Genomic DNA, 9,022 nt, shown 5'->3' on the forward strand with positions numbered 1-9,022 from the left:
TCAGGGCCTCTCACCTGAGATGGCCCACCCTCTTGCCTATGGAGTATCTCCCCGAATAAACCTGCTTTCACTTTACTATGACTTGATCTTGAACTCTTGCCTGCATGAAGCCAAAAACCCACCCTTGGCGGCCATCCCAAGGACTCGCCTGGTGTCTGGGACGTGAGCATCCTTTCACCTACACATTCTCCTTCCTGATACACATTGATGCCTCTCCCTCAGCCCTGCCTATGGTTGCGTAGAAGGTGGAGTCTCTTTATGACCATCTGACCAAGGAGGAAACAAGCACAGCTTGGCCTTCTCTGGTAGTGCAGGGGTTAAGACTCTGTGCTTCCACTGCAGGGAGGGCAGGTCTGACCCCCTGGCCCAAGAAATGCCACGCGCCACTTGATGTGGCAAAAAGAAGCTTGATTTGCTTATAGGTCAAAGTGGTGTGTGGGTGCAAGCTGAAAAAGAACCGCAGCTGCACTACAGCCCCACCCTAGGGTGATCTTGAAAGACGGTGCCAAGGGAAATTGTCCAGTGAATAATTCCTCTCACCCTTGGTGTAAACAGAAATGTAGGCAAGGTTGGAATATATATGGACTTAAGGCACTAGCAATAACCTCAGCTATGCAGATGACACCACCCTTATGTCAGAAAGCAAAGAGGAACTAAAGAGCCTCTTGATGAAAGTGAAAGAGGAGAGTGAAAAAGCTGGCTCTTAAAATTCAACATTCAAAAAATGAAGATCATGGCAAATAGGGAAACAATGGAAACTGTGACAGACTTTATTTTCTTGGGCTCCAAAATCACTGCAGATGGTGATTGCAGCTGTGAAATTAAAAGACACTCGCTCCTTGGAAGAAAAGCTATGACCAACCTAGATAGCATATTCAAAAGCAGAGACATTGCTTTGCCAATGGAGGTCCGTCTAGTCAAAGCTATGGTTTTTCCAGTGGTCATGTATGGATGTGAGAGCTGGACTATAAAGAAAGCTGAGAACCAAAGAATTGATGCTTTTGAACTGTGGTGTTGGAGAAGACTCTTGAGAGTCCCTTGGACTGCAAGGAGATCAAACCAGTCAATCCTAAAGGAAATCAGTCCTGAATATTCATTGGAAGGACTGATGTTGAAGCTGAAGCTCCAGTACTTTGGCCACCTGATGCGAAGAACTGACTCGTTGGAAAAGATCCTAAAGCTGGAAAAGATTGAAGGCAGGAGGAGAACAGGACAACAGAGGATGAGATGGTTGGATAGCATCACCAACTCGATGGACATGAGTTTGAGTAAGCTCCGGGAGTTGGTGAAGGACAGGGAAGCCTGGCATGCTGTGCAGTCCATGGGGTCACAGAGTGGACAGGACCAAGCAACTGAACTGAACTGATGGTACTAGCATGGCTTGGCTGGTTGCACAGGAGCCCAGGAGGAGAAAGAAGACCAAGGACAAGAAGGTGTTGGATACAGATATGTGGATGGATTATGTGTTAGGGCAAGAAGTGAGTAGATGCCCACCAGAGGGCACCTACTGTGCAAGAGGCAGTAAATAACCAAATAGAAAGAACGACTCACCAATCGATATCAGCCAGATGCTGTGACCACCTCATACTGGCAATGAATGGAGTAGCCACAGTGGCAGGGATGGGAGCAACAAGTGGACCCAAGAACATGGGCTCCCATTCACAAAGGCTGATAAAGTTCCTGCCATTGCTGAACGTCCAATCTACCAGCAACGAAATCAATGCCGAGCCCCTAGAATCAGTATTCCTTCTAGAACACAGTCAGCCGCTGATGCCAAGCTGACTACAATAGATAACTTCCATCCTGGGAATGGGCAGCGGTTCATTTTGATTGGAGTTGCTGTGTTCTGGGTATGGTTGGCCTTTTTTTGCCTGCTAGGTCTCAGCCGGCACCGCTATCTTGAGTGTTTACTGAGTGTCTGACACATTGTCACAGGGTCCCACATATCATTGAATCCAGACCAAAGGACCCACTGCACAGCCAAGGAGGTGTGTGACAGTGACGCGTGACCATGGGATCCACTGGCCCTGCCACATTCTGTACCACCCAGAAGACACCAGCCTGAACAGAGAGAGGGAGTAGCCTGTGAGGGCACAGCTGGGTGCCAGCACAGAGATGCTGCAAACTAAGGATGGAGCAGCACCTTCCAGGACACAGCTTGCACTCTGTCGGTCAGTCAGTACAGCGCTGTGTCCCAACGGGAAGGATAGAGAGGTTCAGGAACCAAGGGGTCGAAGCAGGAGTGGCTCCATTTCGCATTAATCCCATTATTCCATTCGGGTATTTATGTCAGCAGAACTCTGAACTTTGAGGATTTTAAGGTCCTCTTTCCCAAAGAGGAAGTATTTCCATCAGGAGATACAGCAAAAGTCCCGTGGAACTCATTCACAGTTGGCACCAGGCCCTTTGAGCCAAAGGACCAGCAGGCAGGAAGCAGTAGTCGCCATCCTGACAGCAGTGCTGAATAGGCAAGTGCAGCAGCCGTGACCTAGAAAGGGCATGGTGACCAGGAGCTCAGCAGAGGTGCTTCCTGCCAGTGAGAAGAATAGAAAACGGGGGGTAGGGGAGGGAGACGCTAAGTATTAGTTGGGGCCTCAAGCCCAGCTGCAGGGCTGTGGTCCGTCCCATTAACCATCTGTTTCTGGTCCCAGAACTTACACAAAGTGGGCCTGAGAGGCGTGAGGAGCAGCAGACAGGAGGACGCACGACCGGGGTTGTCCTTCACGGTGGAAGGTCTTCTGCTGCTTGCTGCTGAGAAGGGGCTGGCTTCCAGCCCCCAGTTATCAGCCCTCTCCAGGAATTCCACCCCAGTGAAAGGAGAACTTCACCCGAAGTCACACCCTCCACCCTGGGGATAGCATGCATCCAATGACTGGCTGAAGCTGGAATATAAAGGCCTGGGCCCCTCACCCCAACTCAGGACAACTCAAAGGCCATCCCAGGACTTCCCTGGAGGTCCAGTGGTTAAGAATCCACACTTGTATTGCAGGGGTCACAGGTTGGATCCCTGGGTCAAGGAACTAAGATTCTACAAGCAGTGGGTGTGGCCAAAAAGAAAAAAAAAAGGTGATCCCAGCTTCAGAACTCTGTGGTCAGCTAAGGTCTTTGTTAGAGCCCACCTTCTCCATCTGACAAAAGCTGCTTCCTCCGTAGGTGTGAAACTCCCAATCCACATGCTAGTCTCTGTCTCAAAGCCAGCTGCCCAGGGAACCCTGCCTCAATCAGGCTCTGCCATGGAGCTCAATAGAGTACACCTCTCCAGAGAGTGGGCTTCCTAGGTGGCTAAGTGGATAAAGAATCCGCCTGCCAGTGCAGGAGACGCCGGAGATGCGGGTTCAATCCCTGGGTCAGGAAGATCCCCTGGAGAAGGTGATGGCAACCCACTCCAGTACTCTTGCTGGGAAATCCTGTGGGCAGAGGAGCCTGGTGGGCTACAGTCCGTGGGGTCACAAAAGAGTCAGATGACAGCACGCACCTCGCACGGACGTCCTGAGAGCTGGTATGGGGAGTTGGGCCGTGGGCCCTCTCTCTGCCTGGCTGGGGCACTGAAACGCCCATCCAGCGGTCCTTCCATGGTGTCCCTTAGCACACGCCTTTACCCCCTGTTCTGTGCTTCCTTAGGGCCTGCAGGTTGCAGGTCCTAAACTGGGCGTCATCCTAATTTCAGGATGTGGCAGAGAGACAGAAAGCACCTATTTATTGGCTTAGTGATGGTGCGTGTAGAATTTAGTTTTTAGGCATTACACCTGAGGACAGGCATCCCTGGAGGTTAAATGGACCCACTCTAAGTGAATTAGGGTTGTTGCTGTTCAGTCACTAAGTCGTGTCTGACTCTCTGCGACCCCATGGACTGCAGCACGCCAGGCTTCCCTGTCCTTCATCATCTGCTGGAGCTTGCTCAAACTCATGTCCATTGAGTCAGTGATGCCATCCAACCATCCCGTCCACTGTCATCCCCTTCTCCTCCTGCCCTCAATCTTTCCCAGCATCAGAGTCGTTTCCAATGAGTCGGCTGTTCGCATCAGGTGGCCAGATTATTGGAGCTTCAGCTTCAGCATCAGTCCTTCCAATGAATATTCAGGGTTTATTTCCTTTAGGATGGACTCATTTGATCTCCTTGCTGTCCAAGGGACTCTCAAGAGTCTTTTCCAGCACCACAATTGGAAAGCATCACTTCTTCGGCACTCAGCCTTCTTTATGGTCCAACTCTCATATCTTTACGTGACTACTGGAAAAACCATAGCTTTGACCAGAAGGACCTTTGTCCCAAAGTGATGTCTCTGCTTTTTACTACGCTGTCCAGGTTTGTCATAGCTTTTCTTGCAAGGAATAAGCGTCTTTTAATTTCATGGCTGCAGTCACCCTCTGCAGTGATTTTGGAGCCCAAGAAAATAAAATCTGCCACTTTTCCCTCATCTGTTTGCCATGCAGTGATGGGACCAGATGCCATGATCTTAGTTTTGAATCTTGAGTTTTAAGCCAGATTTTTCACTCTCCTCTCTCACCCTCATCAAGAGGCTCTTAGTTCCTCTTCGCTTTCTGCCCTTAGAGTGGTATCATCTGCATATCTGAGGTTGTTGAAATAGAGTTAGCTTTTTTTTTTTTTAGGCTGTGCCGGGTCTCAGTTGCAGCATGCAGGATCATCGGTCTTCATGGCAGCATGTGGGATCTCTTAATTGTATCATATAGGATCTAGTTCCCTGACGGGGCCTGGAGCCTGGGCCCCCTGCATTGGGAGCTCGGAGTCTTACCCGCTGGACCACCAGGGAAGTTCCGAGGGTTAGCTTTGATGCCTATGCTTTAGTCCCTTTCCCCCAAGAACTTGGAAATTAATTTGCTTGAATCTGATGCAACCCCTGGGCTCCAACTGTCAGGCCAAAAGATAGCAGTAATTACCTTCTTTCCCTTCAAAATGATGTGTAACCCAAAGGTCTATTCATCTATTATTTAGAATGGAAAGTGTTTACAGGATTCACCCACTTATTCATCAGTATGTGAAATCTTTTCAGAGCAGGCAGTTTCCCCCTAATTCATAACCTAAAAGCAGTGCATGAAAGCGTCTCTTTGTGTCATCAAGATGGGGCTGCACATGGAACTATAAGACCAAAGACATCTCAGATCAACTCGTCCCAGAAGCACATCAAAATCCCTGATGAGCATCATGCTCAGGCAACCTCCAGGAAGCCTGCCTTTGGAGCAAGCCCTCCCTGCCTCGTGGAGGCAAGAATCGCTCCCCTTTTCCCAGCTGGACAGTGGAGGGCCTGGAGCCCAGGCAGTGAAGTGGCACATGACTCCTACTGCTGCCTTCCCTCCTAGCAACCAGTGCTTTTCTGGCTCAGCTCAGGTTGCCCTCATCTGCAGCCTGGCCCAGTTCTCAGCGGGAAGAAACCCAACTACTGGGGCCGCTGCACCCGGGAACAGACTGCTCATTGCAGTGTAGGGCTGGGATAGGACCAGAGATGCACACTGTGTGCAAGCAAGTCAAGACCCGAGTAGCCCAGCTGGAGGGCAAGCAGGAGAGCAGTCATTTAGGACCATGAGACAGAGAGGTGACTAGAAACTGCATCTTAACTTCCCTGGTGGTCCGCTGGCTAAGACTGCCCCCTCCCAGTGCAGGGGGCCCAGGGTTTGATCCCTGGTCGGGGAACTAGAGCCCACATGCTGCAACTGAGAGTTTGCACGCCACAGTTAAAGATCCTGCGTGCTGCAACAGGGGCCTGGTGCAACCAAATAGATAAATGTGAAAGACAGAAAGAAACTGCATCTAAGAGTGTTGGCCTGAAGCCTCTTCAGTGCCTCCTGCTTAGAACCCAGTTCAATTCAGTTCAGTTCAGTCGCTCAGTCGTGTCCGACTCTTTGCGACCCCATGAATCGCAGCACGCCAGGCCTCCCTGTCCATCACCAACTCCCGGAGTTCACTCAGGCTCACATCCATCAGGTCAGTGATGCCATCCAGCCATCTCATCCTCTGTCGTCCTCTTCTCCTCCTGCTCCCAATCCCTCCCAGCATCAGAGTCTTTTCCAATGAGTCAACTCTTCGCATGAGGTGGCCAAAGTACTGGAGTTTCAGCTCTAGCATCATTCCTTCCAAAGAAATCCCAGAGTTGATCTCCTTTAGAATGGACTGGTTGGATCTCCTTGCAGTCCAAGGGACTCTCAAGAGTCTTCTCCAACACCACAGTTCAAAAGCATCAATTCTTTAGTGCTCAGCCTTCTTCACAGTCCAACTCTCACATCCATACATGACCACAGGAAAAACCATAGCCTTGACTAGACGGACCTTAGTCAGCAAAGTAATGTCTCTGCTTTTGAATATGCTATCTAGGTTGATCATAACTTTTCTTCCAAGGAGTAAGCGTCTTTTAATTTCATGGCTGCAATCACCATCTGCAGTGATTTTGGAGCAAAAATAAAGTCTGACACTGTTTCCACTGTTTCCCCATCTATTTCCCATGAAGTGATGGGACCGGATGCCATGATCTTCGTTTTCTGAATATTGAGCTTTAAGCCAACTTTTTCACCCTCCCCTTTCACTTTCATCAAGAGGCTTTTTAGTTCCTCTTCACGAACCCAGTAGACCATGTTAAATACCACCTTCCATGAGGCCATTTCCACCTTAGAAAAACTTACCTGTTTCTTTCCATGTGCAAGGAACTCCACTAGGGGTCATACTCCTGTCCTGTCTCTACCCCTTTATTTACTTTCAATGAAAGTAAAAGATGACCATTCTGAGGACTTCTCTGGCAGCCCAGTGGTTAAGACTCTGAGCTTCCAATGCAGGGGGGTGAGTTTGATCCCTAGTGAGGGAACTAAGATCCCACATGCTGCACAGCACAGCCAAAAAAAATAATGACAAACAAATTTTCAAAGTCCGTAAAGCTCCCCGTTGTGGTGGAGGTATGGGGTAAAGAGGGGCACTGGGCATGCACCGGGCAGCCCACCCCTCCTCCGTCTTGGAAGTGAGCATGGTATGGAACCCCCTGCTCTTGCTGACGAGGCTCCACCCTCCAGAGCTCAAGGGCCAGGGCAGGCTTTCTCTCGGTCTCCTGCTGCCCTGACTGAGTGGGTCAGTCGGCCTCATTACGGGATCTGTAGTGACAGCCCACTTAGCGAACAACCCTAAAACCATATCCTCCAACTCAGCCTCTTTACCAGTAATGAAGGAGATATTTTGGCCTCTGTTGGCCACTCCTTTATTTCTTAGACCTGCAGAGACACCTTAGTACAGCTTTCCTGACCCCATCATCTTGCCCTTCTTTGAATTCCCACTGCACTTTTTTGTTGTAACTCTAGAATGACCTTCCATCACTTGGGTTTCCCGTCCCTTCCCTGCTGAGAAGATCTCAGAGAAGACACTCAAGATCAGCTGGGGAAACAAAGATGAATAAAGTGAAACGCTTGAGGCAGACATGGAAACAATGACGAGGCCATGTCACGAGGGTGCTCCAGGGGATTTTGGACGAGGCTCTGTCAGGGGTGCCGAGGAATGGAGCCTGACCCTGCAGGGGAGGGCAAGTTCAGCACATGGATTCACCAGTTCAGCATCCTCCCCATTCCTGGGAACCACTGTGTCTCAGCTGCTCAGCCTCCACCCCACCTTCTCTTAGTGAGATACTTTGGTTTCCTTTTCATGGAACCACCCCTCCCTACCCCTCCTTCCTTTCATTCATATGATCCTACTCCCAGCATCAGGGCTTGACAAGTGACCCTCAACCAAGCCAGTCAGGGCATCCAGTCCTGGCCAGGAGTGTGAACCCTGGGTCCTGAAGCGTGAACCCTGAGACATTTGTAAACAGCAGGAAAGAAAAGCTCGCTGTGTCTTCAGCTGGACTTGGTGCTCGGAGGAAAGCCTGAAGCTAGCCGGTCCCCGTATCACCGTCAGGGAAAAGCCTGGCTGGGAAATGAGGGGGGCCGAGAGGGAGAGAGGTGGTCCAGAGAGCCCCCATGGAGCCCCAAATGCACTGCATTACTTGACTTTCCTGGTCCTCAGCCAGTAAACTCCTTTCTTGCATGACCGATTTGAATTTTGAGTCATTGTTCAACTTAGGTAATATCAGAAAAGAGGTTTCAACATGAAGAAGGAAAAACAAGTGTTGGTGAGAATGTGGAGACATTAGAAACTTTGTATGTTGCTGATAGGAACATGAAATGGTGTGGCTACTTTAGAAAACAGCCTGGCAGTTCCTCAAAGTCTTAAGCAGGAGAGTCACCGTGACCCAGCCGTTCCTCTCCTAGGCATGTATGCAGGAGGACTGAGAACGTGTTCACAGCAAGGCCTGGACAGAAAGGTTCATGGCAGCACTATTTACAGTAGCCAAAAAACAGAAACCTGTGTCACTTGCCTGACTGATGGATAAGCAAAGTGTGGTATGTAACTACGGTAGAATACTCGCCACACAAATCAATGAAGGATTGACATATGTTACAACATGGATGAGCCTTGAAAATGTTATGCTAAGTGATAGAGTGAGTGAGTGAGTGAAGCTGCTCAGTCGTGTCCAACTCTTTGCAACCCCGTGGACTGTAGCCTACCAGGTCCCTCCATCCATGGGATTTTCCAGACAAGCATACTGGAGTGCGTTGCCATTTCCTTCTCCAGGGGATCTTCCCGACCAGATACAAAAGGACACACAGTCCATTTACACTGAATGTCCAGAACAGGCAAATCCATTGAGACAGGAAATAGATTAGTGGTTGTAAAGGGCTGGGGCAGGGACAGGAATGGGAAGTGACTGCTGATAGCCACAGGTTTCTTTGGGGGGTGATAAAAATTTTCTGGAATTAGTGGTGATGATTGCGTAACCGTGTGAATATATTAAAAAGTACTGAATTATACTTCACAAGGGTGCATTTCACGGTACGTGAATTATGTTGCCATTTAGTCACTTCAGTCGTGTCTGACTCTCTGGGACTCCACAGACTGTAGCCCACCAGGCTCCTCTGTCCATGGGATTCTCCAGGCAAGAACACTGGAGTGGGCTGCCATCCCCTTCTCCAGGGGGTCTCTCCGACCCAGGGATTG

Source organism: Oryx dammah, unplaced genomic scaffold (assembly GCF_014754425.2).
Source record: "Oryx dammah isolate SB20612 unplaced genomic scaffold, SCBI_Odam_1.1 HiC_scaffold_25, whole genome shotgun sequence".
NCBI lineage: Eukaryota > Metazoa > Chordata > Mammalia > Artiodactyla > Bovidae > Oryx > Oryx dammah.